This window comes from Neophocaena asiaeorientalis, unplaced genomic scaffold, assembly GCF_003031525.2.
Source record: "Neophocaena asiaeorientalis asiaeorientalis breed wild unplaced genomic scaffold, Neophocaena_asiaeorientalis_V1.1 scaffold45, whole genome shotgun sequence".
Taxonomy (NCBI): Eukaryota; Metazoa; Chordata; class Mammalia; order Artiodactyla; family Phocoenidae; genus Neophocaena; species Neophocaena asiaeorientalis.
The window spans coordinates 12,730,768-12,750,514 of NW_020174642.1; the positions used below are offsets into that span (position 1 = coordinate 12,730,768).

Here is a 19,747-nt window from a genome sequence, read left to right on the forward strand (position 1 = left end):
AAATCTGGAAAATTCACTGCTATTATCTTCAGGTTTTGCTTCTGTCTCATCTTCTCTCTTCTGTCTTGCTAGGACTGTAAGTAGATGTGTGTTTTTTGCCATATATTCTCATGCCCTGTATTTTGTATTACCCAGGGTTTGGTCTCTCCATACTTTAAGTTGAATATTTTCTTCTGAGCTAGTTTCCAGTTAACAGTTCTCCCTTCAGTAGCACATAATCTGCTTTAAATCTCATTCATGATTTTTAAATTTTCAATTGTAGATTTTAAAAAAAATATTCAAAACTGAGTTACTTTTTATAGCTCCTAATCTCTCCTTTGTGTTTTTGACCATAGCAAGTGTAGTGTTTTTTGTTTGTTTTTCCCAATTTTTTAATTGTAGTAAAATACATGTAACATAAAAATTAACATCTTAATCATAGCTCTTTCATCTTATAAAACTGCAAGTCTATACCTAATAAACAATAATTCCTCATCCCCCCTTTCTCCCAGCCCTTGCAACCACCTTTGATTGGTTCTACTTTCTGTCTCTATGATTTCTGAGATACTTTAAGGCAGCGGTCCCCAACCTTTTTGGCACCAGGGACCGGTTTTGTGGAAGACAGTTTTTCCATGGACGGGGGTGGGGGGGATGGTTTCGGGATGCTTCAAGTGCACTACATTTACTGTGTACTTTATCTCTATTATTATTACATTGTAATATATAATGAAGTAATTAGACAACTCACCACAATGCAGAATCAGTGGGAGCCCTGAGCTTGTTTTCACTTGCCACTTACTGATAGGGTTTTGATATGAGTGTGCAAGCAATTGATTTATTATGGTCTCTGTGCAGTCAGACCTCTCTGCTAATGATGATCTGCATTTGCAGCCACTCCCCAGCTCTAGCATCACCACCTCGGCTCCACCTCAGATCATCAGGCATTAGATTCTCATAAGGAGCGCGCCACCTAGGTCCCTCGCATGCGCAGTTCACAGCAGGTTTGAGCTCTTATGAGAATCTAATGCTGCAGCTTATCTGACAGGAGGCGGAGCTCAGGTGATAATGCGAGTGATAGGGAGCGCTTCACTCGCTCGCCCACTGCTCACCTTTTGCTGTGCGGCCGGGTTCCTAACAGGCCACAGGCTGGTCTGTGGCCCGGGGGTTGGGGACCCCTGCTTTAAGGTACCTCATATAAGTGGAGTCATATATCAATAGTATTTATCTTTTTGTGACTGACTTGTTTCACTTAGCATAATGTCCTCAAGTTTCATCCATGTAGCATGTACCAGAAATTCCTTCCTTTTTTAAGGCTGAATAATATTCCATTGTATGTATATACCATATTTGCGTATCCATTTAATCTGTCAATGGACACTTGGGTTCCTTCCACATTTTAGCCATCGTGAATAATACTGCTATGAATATAGGTGTACAGATGTCTCTTCAAGATCCGGCTTTCAATTATTTTGGGTTTATATCCAGAAGTGGAATTGCTGGATCATATGGTAATTTTACATTTAAGTTTTTGAGGAACTGATACTCTTTTCCACAGACTGTAGTGGTTTTTTTGTTGTAATAAAACATATATAAAATTTACATTTTAAATGTATATTTCTGTGGTATTAAGTACATTCACATTGTTGTGCAACCATCACCACCATCCATCTCTAGAACTTTTTTCATCTTGCAAAATTGAAACTCTGTCCCCACTAAACAATAATCCCGGGTGAGAGGGAGGCTCAAGAGGGAGGGGATATGGAGATATATGTATACCTATGGCTGACTCACTTTGTTGTACAGCAGCAACTAACACAACATTGTAAAGCAATTATGCTCCAATAAAGATGTAAAAAAAGAAACAAAAAAACCCAATAATCCTCTCTCCCAGTCCCCTGGAAACTACCATTCTACTTTCTGATTCTATGAATTTGACTTCTCTAGGTACCTCATGGAAGTGGAATCACACAATTTTGTCCTTTTGTGAATGGCTTATTTCACTTAGCATAATGTCTTCAAGGTTCATACATTTTGTAGCATGTGTCAGAATTTCCTTCCTTTTTAAGGCTGAATAATATTCCATTTTATGTAAACCACATTTTGTTTATCCATTCATCTGTTGATGGACGCATGGATTGCTTCTACCTTTTGACTATAGTGAATAATGCTGTTAAGCATAGTTGTAAAGTATCTGTTTGAGTCCCTGTCTTCACTTCTTTTGGGCATGTTTCCAGAAATGGAGTTGCTGGATCATGTGATAATTCTATGTTTAATGTTTTGAAGAGCCACCATACCATTCTCTACTGCAGCTGCACCAGTTTACATTCTCACCAACAACGTACAGGATTCCAGTATCTACACACCCTCGCCATCACTTGTTATTTTCTGTTTCTTTGATGTACCCTAATGAGCGTGAAGTGATATTTCACTGTGGCTTTGGTTAGCACTTCCCTTATGATTAGTAATGTTGCGCATCTCTTTATGTGCTTACTGGCCATTGATGGATCTTCTTTAGAGAAATGTCTATTCAAGACTTTTGCCCATTTTTAACAGGGTTGTTTGTTTTTGCATTATTGCAAGTGCAGTTTTTGATAGTCCATATTGGGTACTTCTGACTTCTCATGTCTTTGTGCATCTGTTTTTATTTTCTGTTGTTTCTTGCTCATGGTGTCTAATTTCTTTGCATGTGCTAGACATTGTATCTGCAGAATTATTTTGAGGAATAATATGAGACCTAGGATGATTGTATCATTTTTGGACAGGTTTTATTTTGTTATCGCTAAGGTTCTTTATTCTTAAAGAAGCCATCTTAATCCCAGTGCAAGCCTGAAGCCAACCAGATGAACAAAACAAGGCAGCGGTGCATGGGAGGGCTGGTTTTCTTTTCAGGACTTCTCCACATTTAGGGTTTATCCCTTTGTTCTTCCAACACAAGTTGAAGGCTGGTTTCTCAGAGTCTGACTCATGCTCTTACTCTGTGCCTGTAGCCCCCAATTTCTGGATTATTTCGGGTAACTTTAGCACCTATAGTAAAACTCCCAGATGTTAGGACCTTACACAGAAACTTCACTTCTCCTTCATGTAATAGTCCCCTGTGGATGCTCCTCAACAATGCTCGGCTTTCCTCTGCACGGTGATTCGGGCCTGGCTTTTGACCGCTGCGGTCCTGCTCTCTGCTGGGCTGGTAGCATCGTCTAGGGCCTGAACTTCCTTTTTGTCCAGCTGGCAGATGGGGAGTACAGTACGGAGGATGCACACATGCTTTCCACCCGTGTTGGCCTGGACATGACATGTACAGTAACTGTAGATGTTCCACTGGGGAGAGCTAGTCACGTGGCCTGCCTAGATGCACGCGTGAGGTGGGCGAAGAGTAGTCCATGGTTAGCAGCTGCATGTCTGTTTGGTGGACAGTTACCTCTGCCTCAGTCCTTCCCCTTGGCCCTGAAATATCTGTGCACATTCTTCTTTTGCAGCTGTACTCATCTTCCCCAGGGAGACAAATACAGACATGGCTCTTGAGGTTTGGTGACTGAACTAACACACAGGTTATCTACCTGCTGCTCATACTGTTCGGTAATGGAGCCAAACCACTGACAATTGCAATGGAAAAACCTTCCATTTGAAAGGGGAGAAATGGAAGATAAGCATCAGTCCTCGGCTCAAGCAAGAGTGACACCCTGAGGACAGGTATTACGAAGGCGTCTGTCAATGACTATTAAACAGAGGCCACCAGGAACTCACCTGGCGCCTGCGACGGAACAGGCTGGGACCATACACCATGGGGAACTGTGAGAGGGTGTTAGAAAGAATCTGTTACAGGATTTGGGCTTCGGTTGGATGATTCTGGGGAGGATCGAAGAAAGTCGAGTGCTGTCAGTGAGCAGGGGCCATTTTATGGATGAGTATCTTAACAAATTTTATCTAAGGCAGGGTGGATTAGGGCGAGGCTAATGCTGCAATTGGTAAGGAAGCAGCCCTTCCACATGTTAGCCGGGAGAGGCCACACGTGGTGTTTTAGGGCTTGGACAAAGTTCATGTTTTGTTTGTGCTCTGATGTGATGGTGGTGATGGCCATCCTGGTTCTCCTGTGGTCTCGTCTGATTCTCTTGCCTCTGCCCTGGGAGTGTCTGCCCAGACTCCTTGCCCTGACCATGCGAGGCTTTTCCTTGGCCTTTGTCCTCTGTGGGCACAGCTGCCTGGGACCTTGGAGAGGATCTCTCCCTTGACGGGCGGGGTCTGCCCAGATTCCAGAGTTTGCTTCCGCTTGCGGAGTTTGGAGGCCGGGGATTGTTTTGACAGTCACTGACTTATTTTAGGCTTATGTTTCTTTGGCAGTAGAATTCCCCCCAAATTCTAGTAGCTTCTGATCTGTTTGCTTTCAGCAGTTCCATGTGCCCGTCCCTACACCCCGAGTTCTTTCCTAGTCATGACCCTCTGGCCTGGTCATTATCTTTGCTTTCTCATGCCTGTGTCTCTTTCTGCTCAGGGTGTCTTGAAGGCATGGCTGTGGGTGGGAGAAAAACCCTATTATCTGATCTGTGTGTACAGCTGAGCCCTCTGTTTAGCCAAGGAGTCTTCATGGGCCTGTGCTTCTCAGAACAGTTTTAGCCTTACATCTTACTCTTGGGGTGCAGAGGAGGAGGCTTTTCCCACGAGGTGAGCCCCATGCTTCTGGACTGTCTCTAGGTGCTTTCTGGTCTCTCAAGTAGGCCAGTTTTTGCCTAAGCTCTTCTCTTGCTGTGATGGCTGTTTTGGCAGAGCAGGTACCAGTCACGCAGGCTGCCGGCACTCCTTTTCCTCCTGTCCCCGAGCTGGAGGCTGGGTGTGAGTGTGGCCTACCTTCAGATGATCACTGCTTCGCAATGCATAAAATAGGGCTTCCTCATTACCAGCTGCCTGACCACGGTTTGTATTATGGCATCACCCCAGTTCAAAGAAGTCATTTGTGTCTTAACTCATCTCTGTTGAAATATGTATTTAATGATAGAGAATTTAAAAGAGGAAAATTTCTGAACCAAACTCTTTGGGGACTGTTTAAACCATTTTCTATTTCTCTGTTTCACTACCACTTGGATGTGAAGCTTTGGAGAAAGGAGGATATGAGTACCTGGCCTGTATCCTCTTGGGGAATTCTCTTGTGGAAGCAAAACGAGATGACTGACGTGCAAACGTGTTGGATAGTAAAGCTCTCTGGGTATAAAAGGCATTATTTCATCCTGAAGTACTTTCGGGGATAAATAATTTATTGGCACACTAAGTTCATCCTCTGAGGCCAGGTGCTCCTATGATAATGTACCCAAGCCAACCTTGGAAACTTACAGCATCTCAGAGTGAGGAGGGCCAGCGGGCATGTCCCTCTGTGATTTTTACTGAGTTGGGTGCTTTTCCAGGGAGTTCTGAGCTGTATTCATAACTGTCCTTAAGCGAATAGAAACAGTCCAAAGTGGTGCCCCCTCACACAGAGTGCAGTTTACAGGCGTCTGTAGCGTGACACAGTTAATAATCGCCCATGATACTTAAGTGCCCCAGACTGGTAGTTTGAGTTTTCATGGAATTTTAAACCGATGAGATTTTGTAATAGAGCCATGTTTCTTACTGATGTCTTCCATAACCCCTTATGATTGAACTGTTGCTGAATTTCCTAGACTTGATTAATTACCTCATTAATTGAACAGACAAATAATGAAGTAGATTATTTTGCTTACTGAGAAATTGTTAATCTTGAGGTAGCCTTACTTCTCTAGGTCCACTTAGGAAGCTGGAACTTTTCATTTAATGGTCTTTTCAAATTCATGTATTATCCATGTGATGAGCATGGAGACTGACATTGACAGAGGTGCTATTTTATATCAGGGCACTGGGGTGACATGTAGACCACTGGTCCCCACAGGGGCTGTGACCCTGGCTTCTGCCATCTCTCTTCCCTACTTCCTGGAGTTCCTGAAACTGGGCTCCGGGCCCTGGGGACACAGCTCCCCGCTGCCTGGCATCCTTGGCTCTGAGGGGCTTCTTGCTCTTAGCTACACCCCATATGGGGTCTGTTATTTCTCTTTTCCTTGCTCTGGGCACCACTGCACCTTGTGGGCACAGCTTCTCCTGGGTGGATGGTGGGGCAGCCCGGGAGCTGGCAGAGTGTGCCCACTGCCCCAGCGTACTGCGGCCGGGCTCCGAGTCTCTTCCGTCTGGAGGACAGAGCACGGCGGGGCTGAGGCCCTGTGCTCTGCTGGACGTGTGAGAGGAGCCTGGCTGTCAGCCCCCTTCCTTGAGACCCAGGAGGAAGCGCCTGAAGCCAGGGGCCTGGGGTCAGCTTGGTGAGGCTGGGGTCCTTGGCTGGGGCTGTCTGCCTGCGGTCAGATCCCTTTCAGCTGGGCACACCCTCCAGACCGGCCCAGGCTCAGCTGGGCTCCACTGAGGGTGCCCGAGGGCGAGGCCCGACACTGCAGCACCCATTAGGCAAAGAACCAGATTGGAATGCCGAGCTGGAAGCAAGCCGCAAGTCCTTACTGAACAGAGGGTTAAATTCCACCCTGAGGCAAGGACTCTCTGGTGAGTGGTCTCCAGGATCTCAGTTACGACCCCCCACTCCATAAGGCTCAGGCACAGGGCCGGCGCCATAGGCCTGTCGCTTCCGCCTCTGAAGGCAAACCTGAGACTCCCAATCCCTTGTCGGCCCTCTAGCACCCATAGGATGACAACAGAAGCTGTGATCTGTGGACCTTCAGGGTTCTCCAAGACCCCTTCAGGGGGGAGACATGATTCCCATGTTTTCATAAAGATCCAGAAACATGATTTCCTTTCTCACAGTGCTGAGCCCTGAGCTGATGGCACAAAAGTGACGACGGGCAAAACTGCTGGCACCTGAGCCCCATCGCGCCAGGGGGCCGTGGGGGGGGCGGTCGGGCAGACTCTCATAGTTCCTTCAGCACCACCACTGCACAGAGAGCCACTTGCATGCGAAGAGAATGTCCTCGATGAAGCAGTAAGAATGATTAATTTAATTAAATCTTGACCCTTGGGCACATGTCTTTTAAGTGTTCTGAGAGACAGACTGGGAATTCGCGCAATGCACGTCTGCAGATGGAATCACGGCGGTTGTTTCAAGGAAAAACAAGTGCTTGTGCTTTTTTCGGGTGGGGAGCTGAACTCGCCCCTCTTCTCATGGAACATGGTTTTTACTTTAAAGAATAACTGACAGACAAACCGTGGTTATTCAGACGTGTGATTTTGGCAGACAACGTCTGAAAATTGGACTAAGTGAGCCTGTGACTTCAAAGGAGATAACTGCCGGTGTTGGTTGCAACTGACAAAATTTGAGTTTTCGGTCAAAAATTAGAATTTTGAAAACTTGTGTCTGCTATGGTGAGCTTGACAGCTTCTCAGTACTTAAAGATGTTTCTGATGAACTCAGTGGTGATGTTACCAAATGTGATTTTTTGACATTATATATTGAAATGTATTCAGGAAGATCCACATAACTCACTGAGCCAGTATTTTCCAAAATGATTAATGCATGATGTCACACCAACCATGCATGGATGAAATATATGTCTAGGGTGCAAGATTGCTAGATAATGGGTTTTAATGTTAATAAAAGTTTGTTGATGGGTTTTCAGATTCCATGTTGCAAGTAACCTTTAAGAAATGACCACTTGCTGAGTTTTGATGTCATATCAAAGAATATCCGTGATGATCTGATAAACCTATGCAGATACTCCTGTTTCCAGCCACATGTCTGGGTGAGGATGGGCTTTTTTCACATACTTTAACCAAAACAACGTTTCACAAGAGATTGAATGCAGAAGCAGGTGTGGCAATCCAGCTGTCTTCTATTAATCCTGTCATTAAAGAGTTCCAGAAATTCTTCTAATTTATTTTTGTTTGGAAAATATAGTTACTTTTATTAAAAAGTGTTATTTTCATTGTTATGTAATGGGCTTATTATTCATTGTGAATGAATTACTGAATAAATAATTTTAAAACCTCTCTGTGTTAATTTCAAGTAAATATCAACGAATAGAATCCGTTTAAGAAACAAATTGAGGAAAGAAAGGGGTCCTGAGTCCAGAAAGTTTGAGAACCACCGGTCTGGTGTCATAGGAAACCGTGGTGCTTGAGTGGAAACGCCAGTGGTTTTGGTGAAGGACCTCAGGGAACTGCTGAGATGATGAGCTGTCACCGAGCACTGAGTCAAAAGAGAAGACTGAGTTCTTTATTTGTTTTTTTTTAGGTGAATGCTAACAGGAAAGTGGGTTCAACTGAAAGACTGACATTGGAAAGAAACAGAGATGCATTTCAACTTTCATATTGTAAATAATTTTAGAAATTAACATCAGAATTTGATTTTCAAGACAAAACCCTACAAAAGCAACCAACTGAGCCAGCTTTATTTATGAAATATGGAAATAAAGGCTTACTTCTCTAAAAAAAAAAAGACAAAAGTCCTACAGGCAATTCTGCTCTGTGATGGAAAATCTTTCTAACCCAGATTGTTCAGTTACTCAACAACATTTATTAGTACCAGCAGTATCAGTGGGGTATAGACCTCTGTGCTAAGTGCTAAGAGGGAGACCAAAGGTATAACAGATGGTTTTTTTCTGATGCTAAGAGGTTTTTTCTTCCAGTAATTTATGAGGGAGAGAAGGTGGGTAGGACAAGTTCTCAACTGAAAAGCTGCGTGAGAAGATATAGGACAGAGGAGACAGGAAAGCTGTGCCTGGCTGCAGCAGGTGCTCTGCAGCAGGGCTCTGGGTGGCTGAGGAGGGAGAGGGAGCGACCCTGGGTCTGGTCCTGGAGCCGTCTGGCAGGTTAGGTCCCCTGGACAGAGATGCACATTTCACTGCCTGGTGTCAGGAAGCAGAGCTGTTGGCTGGCTCACTTGTGGTTTCTGGGTGCCAGTGGAGGAACAAAGGTGAAGAAGCATGCCTCTCAGCTGCAGGGTGGTCATCGTCGTTGGGGGCAGCACCTGGGGTGTAGAGGTGTGCCCTGTGCTCGCCCCTAGCTCTGCCTTAGCACCTCTCCCTGGCTGGTAACTCTGGGCTGGTTCCATGCCTTTTATGGAAAGAACAGTAAAGTTTCTTCTAATGAGAATTGGGGAGTAGGAAATTCTGATTAATTGCAATTCCCTTTCAGTTCCCAGACCATCAGGAAAAAAAAATTTTAAACCCTAAGATTAAGTTTCTAATTTATTACCTAGATTATGTTAAACGTGATTGAATCTTTCTAAAAAGACAGGATTTTGCAGGGCCTCAAGGCATCATTGACCATAGAATATTACTATTCCCTAGTTCCTGAGAAATCTTAGCTGGTTTAGAGCTCCTGTCTCAGAGTAGAAGTGCCTGCAGGGAACACTGTCACTGTGACAAGTGGGTCCTGTCCCCAGCTCCTTGCTAGTAGAAATGAAGTCAGAAACCTGGCTTCCTGTCCCCGATATGACAAGCTGCATGTGCCTTTGAACTCCCTTTAAAGCCTGTGTCTCTTTCCGGAAACTGGGTGTCACTGAGGTTGGTGTCTAGTGACCAACAGGAAGATGGGTGTGTGGTTGAGAGCTCTGCTGGAGTTGAGTGGAGGGAGGGCACCTTGAACTTTGGCTTGCTTTCTGAAGCCATCCTCACCTCTCGCTGAATAGAGACACTCACAGGAGTCTCAGCCCCCTGGTCCACCTGCCCTCCCCTGCCAACACATACACACAACCACACACACACAGGCGCACAGGCACGGTCTCCAGAATGAAGGAATAATGACAGTGTGGGAAACGATGTGGAATTGTTAGCCTTTGGGTCACTTGGAAGAGCCCTGGCCACCCCTGCCTGGAGACTTAGCTTCCGATACCTCCAACGCGTGGATGAGGTGACCTGTGCCCGTCTTAGTTCCCTCTGACATCTTTCATTTCCTTGGCACATGAAGGCTTCCCTCCATTTGGGGGCCATATCTGAGTTGCTATGTGGAGTGCGGGGCTGTGGGCTTGACGCTAATGAGCTGGCTGGTCTTTAAATAGCACAGTGCCTATAAACAGAATCACCTGTTTTACAGCCTGGTATTGAAGAAGACTGTTCCCAGAGGGCTCTGAATGGCTATTGGAGCATTAGAAAGGCAGTAAAATGCTCCTCACTCCGCCCCTTACGTGAGGCAAGACTGGCTGAGAACACACACACCGTATCAGTGACATTTCTTTTGGGCTGGGCTGGAATCATCCCTCCCAATGCATTACACTCAGGTTGCATCAGGATGAAGAATGGCCAGGCCAAAATCTCCTTGATTATCGGAAACTTAGTCATTTGTTCTCTGAGTCAGCTTAATGGCGTGTAATGTTCACATCACATTCTTTTGGGGCCAGGCCAAGAACCAGCATGTTTGCCAGCGTTTCAGCAATGAGCTAATCAGGCTTTTGGCTCCTACATTCCTGGCCAAGAGCTCCGCTGGAATTAATAGTGTCACTGCAGCAAACCGGGGTCCTCGCAAAGGTTGCTCGTTATTTTCCTGTGTCATATGCTGGCCCTTGCTTTCATCAGATGAGCCGTAAGCCCCTTCTCTTCCAGAAGCTCTTCCCAGGCTGAGGCTCTGAGATGTGATGCTAGAAATTCAGCCCAACAGGTTATTTACTGAAAAGCCCTGTCCTGACTGCTGCTGAGGGTGTAAGTTCGGGGGAGAGTCTTTCCATGTAATCCAGGGAGCACGTAATCCACTTGGGGGTGGGGCATGATGCACGAACACACGTGTCCTCGGTACCATGAAGAGCCAGCCACACATCATCAGAGAAGAGCAAGAGAAGTATGTGGAGCTCCGGGGAGGCAGCACTTTGGAAGGATGGAAGAAGGCCTTGGAGAGGATGGGCGTCTCATCTGTGTCTTGGAGACCGCAGAGTGCGGGCTGGCACGTGGGAGGTGGGCAGTAGGTGATAGCTGTCCTAGCTTTTTTGCTACACTTCAGTTTTCTAACTAGTAAAATAGAAAAAAGTGTCTTGCACATCTGCCGGGGCCTAGCTTGTGAGACGACAGGGAACCGCCTGGGGAAGGCGCCCAGGCAGGGCGGGCACCTGGCGGCTGGTGCGCGGCGACCGAGATGTCTGAGAGCCTGGGTGTCGTCCGCCCTCTGCCACTTCTGCTGCCACAGAGTGGACGGAGGAAGCGCCCTCTGTAGTGTGTGGAAATGAATAGCACATGTCTGATTGAAAAAGAGCTGCGGCGACATGCTCTGTCTCTGTCTTACTCATGAGATACTCTAAGTCGGGAAAGAACTTCTTTGTGATTTTTGAAAAGTGTTTAGTGTGATAAGAGGAAAAGTAAAAAAGTAAAAACAATGCAATCAATAGAGAGAGTGTTCTTAAAAAATTTGTGCCAGAGCAGGAATTCAAACAGATGTTTAAAGGGATTGTTCCTGGCTCTGTGGGATTGCAGTGCACATACCACACAGCGGCTCTCCATTCAACTCCTCTGCCACTGACGGGCATCTGGGGTTTCCAGTTCGGGGCTGTTGAGAGTAAAACTTCTCTGACTGTTCGTGTAGGTTTCTTTGGGCAACATAGACACACATTTCTCTTGCATATGCATCCAGAAGTGGGACTGTTGTGTCCTAGGGCTGGTGTCTGTTTACTTTTAGTAGGTGATTGCCAGACAGTTTTTCAAAGCGGTAGAGCCAGTTTGCAACCTGTCCAAAGATGCCTGAGAATTCAGTTGCTCTGCACCCTCAGCAACACTTGCTGGTTTCTGTCCTTTTCACGTCTGCCTTTGTGGAGTTGTGTGCTGGTATCTCACTGTGGTTTAGTCTCCATTGGCCTGATCACTGATAACGTGTGTTTTTTTCCCACACCACCAAGCAGTTCTTCAACATCAGCTGTATATCCTATAGTTGCACTCAACTATGACACCATCTACCTGGAGACAGCATCAGATTCCACAGGCCAAGGGCTCAGTCTCACCAGGCCGTCCCTGTCCCCCTTCAGATGCCAGTCGCAAGTCCAAGTTGTTACCTGTGCTGCTGACCAACTGGCTGTGAGCTGGAGGTTCCCATGACCCACCTCCTTGGGTTTGATTAATTTGCTAGAGTGACTCACAGAACTCAGAGAAACATTTACTTATGTTACCAGTTGATTGTAAAGGATACAGATGAACTGCCAGATGGAAGAGATTCGTAAGGTAAGGTACGTGGGAGGGGTCTTGAAGCTCCTGTGCTCTCCGGGCCCACCGCTTTCCCCTCAGCTCTACCTGGTCACCGACCGGGAAGCTCTCCAAAGCCCGAAGCCTAGCCTTTTGGATTTTTATGGAGGCTTCGTTACCCAGGCATAATTGATTAAATCGTTTGCCATTGATGATGGAGCTCAATCTCCGGCCCCTCTCCCCTCCCTGGAAAGGTCCAGCCCTCTAATCATGTGGTTGGTTCCCCTGGCTACCAGGTCCCATCCTTGGGTTACCTAGGGACTTTCTAAAAGTTATTTCATTAACATAGCAAAAGATACCTTTATCCCTCTTTCACTTCAGGAAATTCCAAGGGTTTTAGGAGCTCTTTGCCAAGAATGGGGATAAAGACCAGACATGTATTTCTTGGGGTAAATCACATTGAGCACTTCTTTAGGTTATTGTCCATTTGAAGGTCCTCTTTTGTGAAGTGCTTGCTCAAGTCTCCTGTCCATTTTTGGTTTGTTCTCTCTCTTTTTTTAAATTGTAGTGTTTTTTGTATATCCTGGAGGAAAATTCTTTGTTTAATATATACATTGCAAACGTCTTCCCCCAGTGGGAAGCCTGTCTTTTCACTCTTTTAATGATGTCTTTTGATAAATAGAAGTTCTTATTAGTAAGTTCAATTTATCCATCTTTTCTTTTATGAGTGATGTTTATTGTGTCTGGTTTAAGAAAAATTTGTTTACCCCAAGGCCATGACGATATTCTTCCGTGTCTCCCTCTAGAAATTTTATTATATTCCTTTAACATTTAGGTCCAGTCCAGTTGTGTCTAGTGTGAGATATAAGTCCAAGTTCCCGTTTTCTCTGTGGATATCCAGTTCATCTAGTCTCATTTACTGAAAAGACTATTTTCCCCGCCAAATTACAGGTGGTACCTTTGCAGATCAAGTGCCCTTATGGATCAAGGTCCAGTCAGGAGACAGTGGTTACACCAGTAATTTGAATAGGGAACATTTATTATAAAGAACTGTTAACTAGCAAAAGGGATTAACTATCAAACAGGGTAAAGAGTAAGGTTGCTGTAAAGAATACAGGAATAGCAGATGTAGGGAGCAGCCGCTACCTCTGGAGCTGAGGGGAAGTACCTGGAGATGGAACAGCCTCAGAAGAGGGTCTCCACAACAAGTCTAAGATTCATCATTGCCGGAGAAGTCATGACTGTGACCCACTGGAGAAATTCACTGAGGTGCTTCAAGCTGGAGTTGGCTGCTGTGGTGCCCGTGATACACTAGGAAGTCACCTGCAGGGATGCCTGCTGTACTCATGGAGAAACTGCCCCCTGGCCTTCATGCTACAGAGCAAGAAAAAAAAAAAAACCCTGGAACCTGAAAGAGAACCCCCTTCCTCTTGCAGTGCTCTTTCCTGACAATGCCATGACTGTGTCAGCTGGCCGTGGAGAAATGTTCTTAGGGTCCAGCACTAGTATCACAAAAACAGAGCAAAGAAGGGGGATTTGGGGCTGAGAGGCAATAAATAGATAATGGGCACACCTTCCATGTGTGGGTCTGTTTCTTGACTCTGTTCTGTTTCATTGATCTGTTTCTCCATCTGTTAGAGCTGCTGTACTGATTACTGTAGCTTTACAGTTCTCATCCTGATAAAGGCTGGTGGGGTCCTCCACCTGTGTTTGTCTAGATTGGCCGCACTACTCTTAAGTTCTTTGCCTATCTTTATCATTTTACAATCAGCGTACCAATTCCTACAAAAAAATCTGTTAGGATTTTCATGGGCGTGTTTTGGTTCCGTAGATCAGTTTAGAGGAGAATTGACATGTTTACAAATACTGAGTCTTCTAAATCAAAGAATATGGTTTATTCCTTCTTGTATGTTGTCTTTAATGTTTTCCAATGATGTTTTGTTGTTTTTAGTGTAGAGGTCTTGCACAGGTTTTGTTTGATTTATTTCTGAAAAGTATTTTGATGGTATTGCTGTTACTATATAGAAATGCAGGTGGGTTTTGCATATTGACCTTCTATCCAGTGACCTTGCTAAATTTACTTAACAAATGTTGGTGTAATGGTGTGTTAAGATCTTCAACTATGATTGCGGATTTATCTATTTCTCTTTCTAGTTCTGTTTTTGCTTTGTATATTTTAAACAGACAATATTAGTTGCATACCAATTTAGGGTCTTATCGTTTCTCATTGAATTGACCCTTTTATCATTGTGAAGTGTCCTTCTTTTTCTGTGCTCTTATGTTTTGCTTAAGGTATTTTTGTCTGATGATAATAAAGCCACTGGAGCTTTGCGTTGCTTCGTGTTCATGTGGTACAGCTTTTTCTATTCTTTCAACCTACAGTAAGGACTGTATCCTTACTTTCATTTTTTAAATTATTATTATTTTAAAATTTTATTTATTTTTCTTTGGCGGCGTTGGGTCTTCGTTGCTGCACACGGGCTTTCTCTAGTTGTGGCGAGTGGGGGCTACTCTTCTTGCAGTGCACAGGCTTCTCATAGCTGTGGCTCCTCTTGTTGCAGAGCACAAGCTCTAGGCATGCGGGCTTCAGTAGTTGTGGCTCATGGGCTCTAGAGCGCAGGCTCAGTAGTTGTGGTGCACAGGCTTAGTTGCTCCGTGGCATGTGGGATCTTCCCTGACCAGGGATTGAACCCGTGTCCCCTGCATTGGCAGGCGGATTCTTAACCACTGCACCACCACCAGGGAAGTCCCTGCATCCTTACTTTTAAATTGTGCTTGTTTTGAATAGAATATAATAATTTTTATTCATTTTAGTTGGAGTGTTTAATCTATTTACATTTAATTTGATTTTTGAAATGTTGGGTTTAATTCTACCATCTTACTGTTTGTTTTCTTTTTGTTCCACTGGTTCTTTGTTCCTTTATTCCCCCTTTCCTGCCCTCATTTGGATTAATCAGGTATTTTTTATTTCATTCTTTTAATCTCCTGGATTCTTATTTATTCTTACATTAAAAGTTACCCAAGAGATTTCAATTACATCATGACTTATTACAGATTCCTCTGATATGGTCATATATTTCTGCTTCTATGTGTAAGTCCAACATGACATTATTTCTGTTTTAAGCAGTTGATATTTTAAAATACTTGTTCACATATTTACCCTTTCTGGCATTCTTCATTCCTTCCTGTGGTTCTATGCTTGTAGTTGGGAATATTTTCTTTCAGCCTGAAGAACTAAAAGTATTCTTGTAGCGCAGGTCTGTTGATGACAAATTCTCTTGACCTTTGCCTGAGAACACATTTAAGTTCCCTTCGTTTCTGAAAATTAATTTCACTGGGTATAGAATTCTACGTTGACAGTTGTTTTCTTTTAGCATTTTAAATATGTCAGCATTTTCAACATGTTCTCTAAGTCTTCTGGCTTTTATAGTGCTTGTTGAAAAGTCAGCCTTTTGTTTTGCTGTTGTTTAAAAGAAAAGGTGTGTTTTTTTTCTTTGCCCGATTTTAAGATTTTCTGTCATCGTGCCTGTGTCTCTGCGTGTATACATGCACGTGCATGTGTTTTCTGTTTATCCTACTTGGGGTTCATGGGACTTTTTGAATTATGCATTGTCTTTAATAAGACTTGGAAAATTCTCAGCCATTATTCATTCAAATGCTGCTGTTACCCCATTCTTTTCCACTCTCTCATTACACGTATGTGAGACTTTTTGACCATGTCCCACACATTCTTATGCTTCGTACTGTTTTCATTCTTTTTTTATATTTTTTTCTCTCTGAATTTCAGTTTTAGATCCAAATATCCAAAAGTTTGGATATTTTCTATTGGACCTGTCTGAGTTCCTCTAATTGTGTCTTTACTTCTGGCTGCTTTTCTTTTAAAGACATCCAATAAGTTCTTAGTATTATATTTTTCAATTATAGAATGTCAATTTGACTACTTTTCTGTAGATTCCAAGACTGTTGAAATTTTTCATCTTTTCATCCATTTGTTTCTCTCTTCCTGTTTTTAAACATTTTAATCAGTTTTTTCTTATAAAATTTATTTACATAAATACACTACATACATTTAAGGTGTACAGTTGGATGAGTTTTGACAGTTGTGTACAGCCATGAGACAGAGCATTTCTGTCACCCCAAAAGATTCCTTGTGTCCATTTACAGTCCATTCCTTGTTCTGCCTTTGGGTCCCAGGAAAGAACAGACATACTTTTTGTTATTTTAGAGTAGCTTGTATTTTGTATTAATGTGACCATACACAACCTACTCTTTTTCCGTCTGGCTTCTTTCACTCAACATGATAATTCTGAGATTCATTCATGCTGTGGGTATCAGCACAGCGTTGAATAGCAGTGGTGAGTGTGGACAACCTTGCCTTGTTGCTGGTCTTAGGTATGAAGTTAGCTGTAGGTTTTTAGTTGGTGCCCTTTATTAGGTTGAGAGAATTCCTGTCCCTGGTTTGTTTAGAATTTTTATCATCAGTGGGTGCTGAATTTTGCCAAAGGTTTTTCTGCACCTATTGAGATGATCATCTGGTTTTTCTCCTTTATTCTGTCAATATGGTAAATTACATTGAATGATGAATGTGAAACCAACTTTGAATTCTTGGGATAAACCTCATTTGGTTGTGATTTTTTTTCCTTTTAAAATATTTCTGGATTCAATTTGAGAATGTTTTAAGGATTTTAGTTTCTAGTTACATGAGGGATAGTGTTCTGGAGGTTTTTTTCTTCTAATGTCTGGTTTTGTTATCAAGATAATATTGGCCTCATAAAATAAAGTTGGAGTGTTCTCTCCTCTCTTGTTTTCTGGAAGAGTTTGTATATAATTAGTATTATTTCATTCATAAATGTTTGGTAGAATTTACCAGTGTAGCCCTCTGATCTTAAGAGTTTTTAACTAGGAATTCAGTTTATATAATCAATATGGCCCTGTGCGGGTTATCTATTTCTTTTTGAATGAACTTTGGTAGTTGTTGTCTTTCAAGGAACTTTACGAATTCTTCTAAGTTGAATTTATTACCTAAAGTAGTTCAGGATAGTCTCTTATTATTCTTTTATTGTCTGTAGGACCTGTAGAAATAATTCCTCTGCCATTCTTGTTATTGATGATTTATACCCTCATTATATTATTATCTTGATTATTCTAACTGTGAGTTATTATACATTTATACATTTTGTTGATCTTTTCAAAGAATCAGCTTTTAGCTTGGATACTTTTCTCCATGCCTTTAAAAAATATTGTTGATTTCTGCTCATTATTTCTTTCTTTCAACTTACTTTGGGTTTACACTGCTCTCTCTTTTTTTTTTTCTAAGCTCCTTGAGATGGACTCTAAGACCATTGTTTAGAAATCTCTAGTTTGTCCCTGATCTTGAGAATGGCCTTCCTGGGTTCTTGACCAAGACGCTTACACGTCCCTGTCTCCTCAGCCCTGAAAGTTCAACCAGTTAAAAGATCTTGGACTCCTGCCACACACTGATGGGTGCAAAATCTGGCAAATGACTTGAGGGGGAGATGGATTGGATACTCACTGCAGGCCCGTTTCCGTTAGTGTGACTTGGTCCCCTAAACATGTGAAGATATGGGGAGAAACGTCAGTCTGTCTTGCTGGCCCAGTCCCCTGGGCCTTTTGCGTGGTCCCAGAACTCAGCAGTTGTCTGGTGGGGAGAACAGGCCTTGTGTTGGATGCTCCTTTAGTTTCCAGTCTGTTGCAGGCCTTGAGGCTACAAAAGAGCTCTGCTGGTTTTTCTTTCCTCCCATAGAATCCCTTAGCTTGGACCAAGCCTGATTCTTAGCCAGTGTTCAGAATTAGCAGCATATTTTTAGCTTATCTAGAAGGGCTCTTCCTAGTGAGGAATTTTAATTCATTTAGTCTTCATTGCTTTGATGGTGTTAGAAATACAGCTTTTGAAACTTATAACTAAAAAAAATCTTCTTGCCTCATTGGTGGTGTTGGCCCGCTCTGACCACAACATTGTAATAGAAGGCAGAATCCCCCTCCCCTTTGAATAATTTATATACAATGAAATGCATCTATTTTAAGTATACAGATTAATAAATCTTGATGTGTGTATATTTCTTGTAACTACCACCACGATCAAGGTATAGAACATCATCCCAAAAGGTCTGGTGCCCCTTTCCATTCAGATATTCTTTTGTCACTGTTGATATGATTCACTTTTTCCAGAATTTCATGTAAATGGAATCATACAGTGTGTACTGGCTCCTTTTTTGTGTCTTGCTTCTTTCTTTCAGCATCTGTGCATTTGAGATTCATTCATGTTGTGTGAATGTGTTTTGTTCCCTTTACTGCTGAGTACCATTTCATTGTAAGATATGTTTGTTTATTTGACTATTGATAGACATTTTGATTGTTTATAGCTTTTGGCTATTATAAATAAAGCTGCTGTGGATACTTGTGTACATGTCCTAGTGTTAGAATATGTTATCATTTCTCTTGTGTAAATATCTAGGAGTGGAGAGTGGCTAGGTGGAATGGTAAGTGCTGTGGAAGTGCTATTACAAGGATCTACCTGTTTTCCAAAGTTGTTGAATGATTTTACACTGCTTGTGGCCATGTATGACAGTTCCAGTTTACTGCCATTTGTATCAGTACTTGTTATTGTCAGTCATTCTGTTTTAGCCATTCTACTAAATGTGTGTTGGTATCTCATCCTAACTATAGTTTTTATTTTCCTAAAGACTAATGATAGATATTAGTATCTCATTGTGATCTTAATTATTTTCCTGAGGACTAATGATGACAAGCTTCTTTTTCATATGCTGTTAGTATGTCTAAGCTGTTTGTACGTCTTCCATGATGTATCTGTTGAAATATTTTGCTATTTTTTAAATGGGTTGTTGTTTCCTTATTATTGAGTTATGGAAAGTTCTTTGTGTATTCTGAATACTAGTTCTTTTTTCATATATATGTATGAGAAATCTTTTTTCCATCTGTTATTTGCCTTTTCATTTTGTAAATAGTGTCTTTCAAAGAGCAGAATTTAAAAATTTTGATGAAATAGAAATTATCATTTTTTCCTTTGATTGGTATATTGCTTTTTATTGATGTATCTAAGAAATTCTACTCTACCCCAAAGTCCAAGAAGAAAGATTCTTTTCTTACTTTTCTTCCAAAAGTTCCACAGATTTAGCTTTTATATTTAGGTTACCTTTTGTGTATGGTGTTAGGTAAGGATCGAGGTTCATTTATATTATATATATGTATATAAATACCCAGTTCTTCTGACACAGTTTTTGGAAATCCTTTCCCCATTGAAATGTCTTTGTACCTTTATCAAAAATCAATTGATCATAAATGCTTGGGCCTATTTTGAGGTTCTCTTTTCTGTTCCATTTATAAGCCTATGTTTATACTAATATCACACTGTATTGATCACTGGATATCCAAAATCAGGTAAACTAAATCCTCCAACTTTGTTCTTATTTTTCGAAATAGTTGTGACAATTCTAGGTCTTTGCTTTTTTTTTTTTTTTAATTTTAGAATCAGCTTCTTAACTTCTTCCAAAAATTCTACTAGCATTTTGATTGAGATTGCATTGAATCTGTAGGTCAATTCAAACAGAACTGACATCTTAGCAATACTGAATCTTCCAATCAATGCATATTGTAATCTCTCCATTTATTAAGTCTTTAATTTCTCTCAGCAGAGT

At 42.4% G+C, this 19,747-nt stretch overlaps 1 protein-coding gene across 3 annotated transcripts in view; it reads left to right on the forward strand.

The window, feature by feature from the left end:
- Nucleotides 1-12,012: 12,012 nt before the first annotated feature.
- Nucleotides 12,013-19,747, forward strand: part of PCBP3 (poly(rC) binding protein 3) — a 174,045-nt gene continuing 166,310 nt past the window's right edge. The window contains exon 1 of one of the 3 annotated variants that reach the window (XM_024758314.1): nt 12,013-12,110. The gene's annotated coding sequence lies outside the window, so the exon portion shown is untranslated. The remainder of the gene's footprint in view (nt 12,111-19,747) is intronic. The other 2 variants (XM_024758313.1, XM_024758315.1) reach the window with 2 other exon arrangements.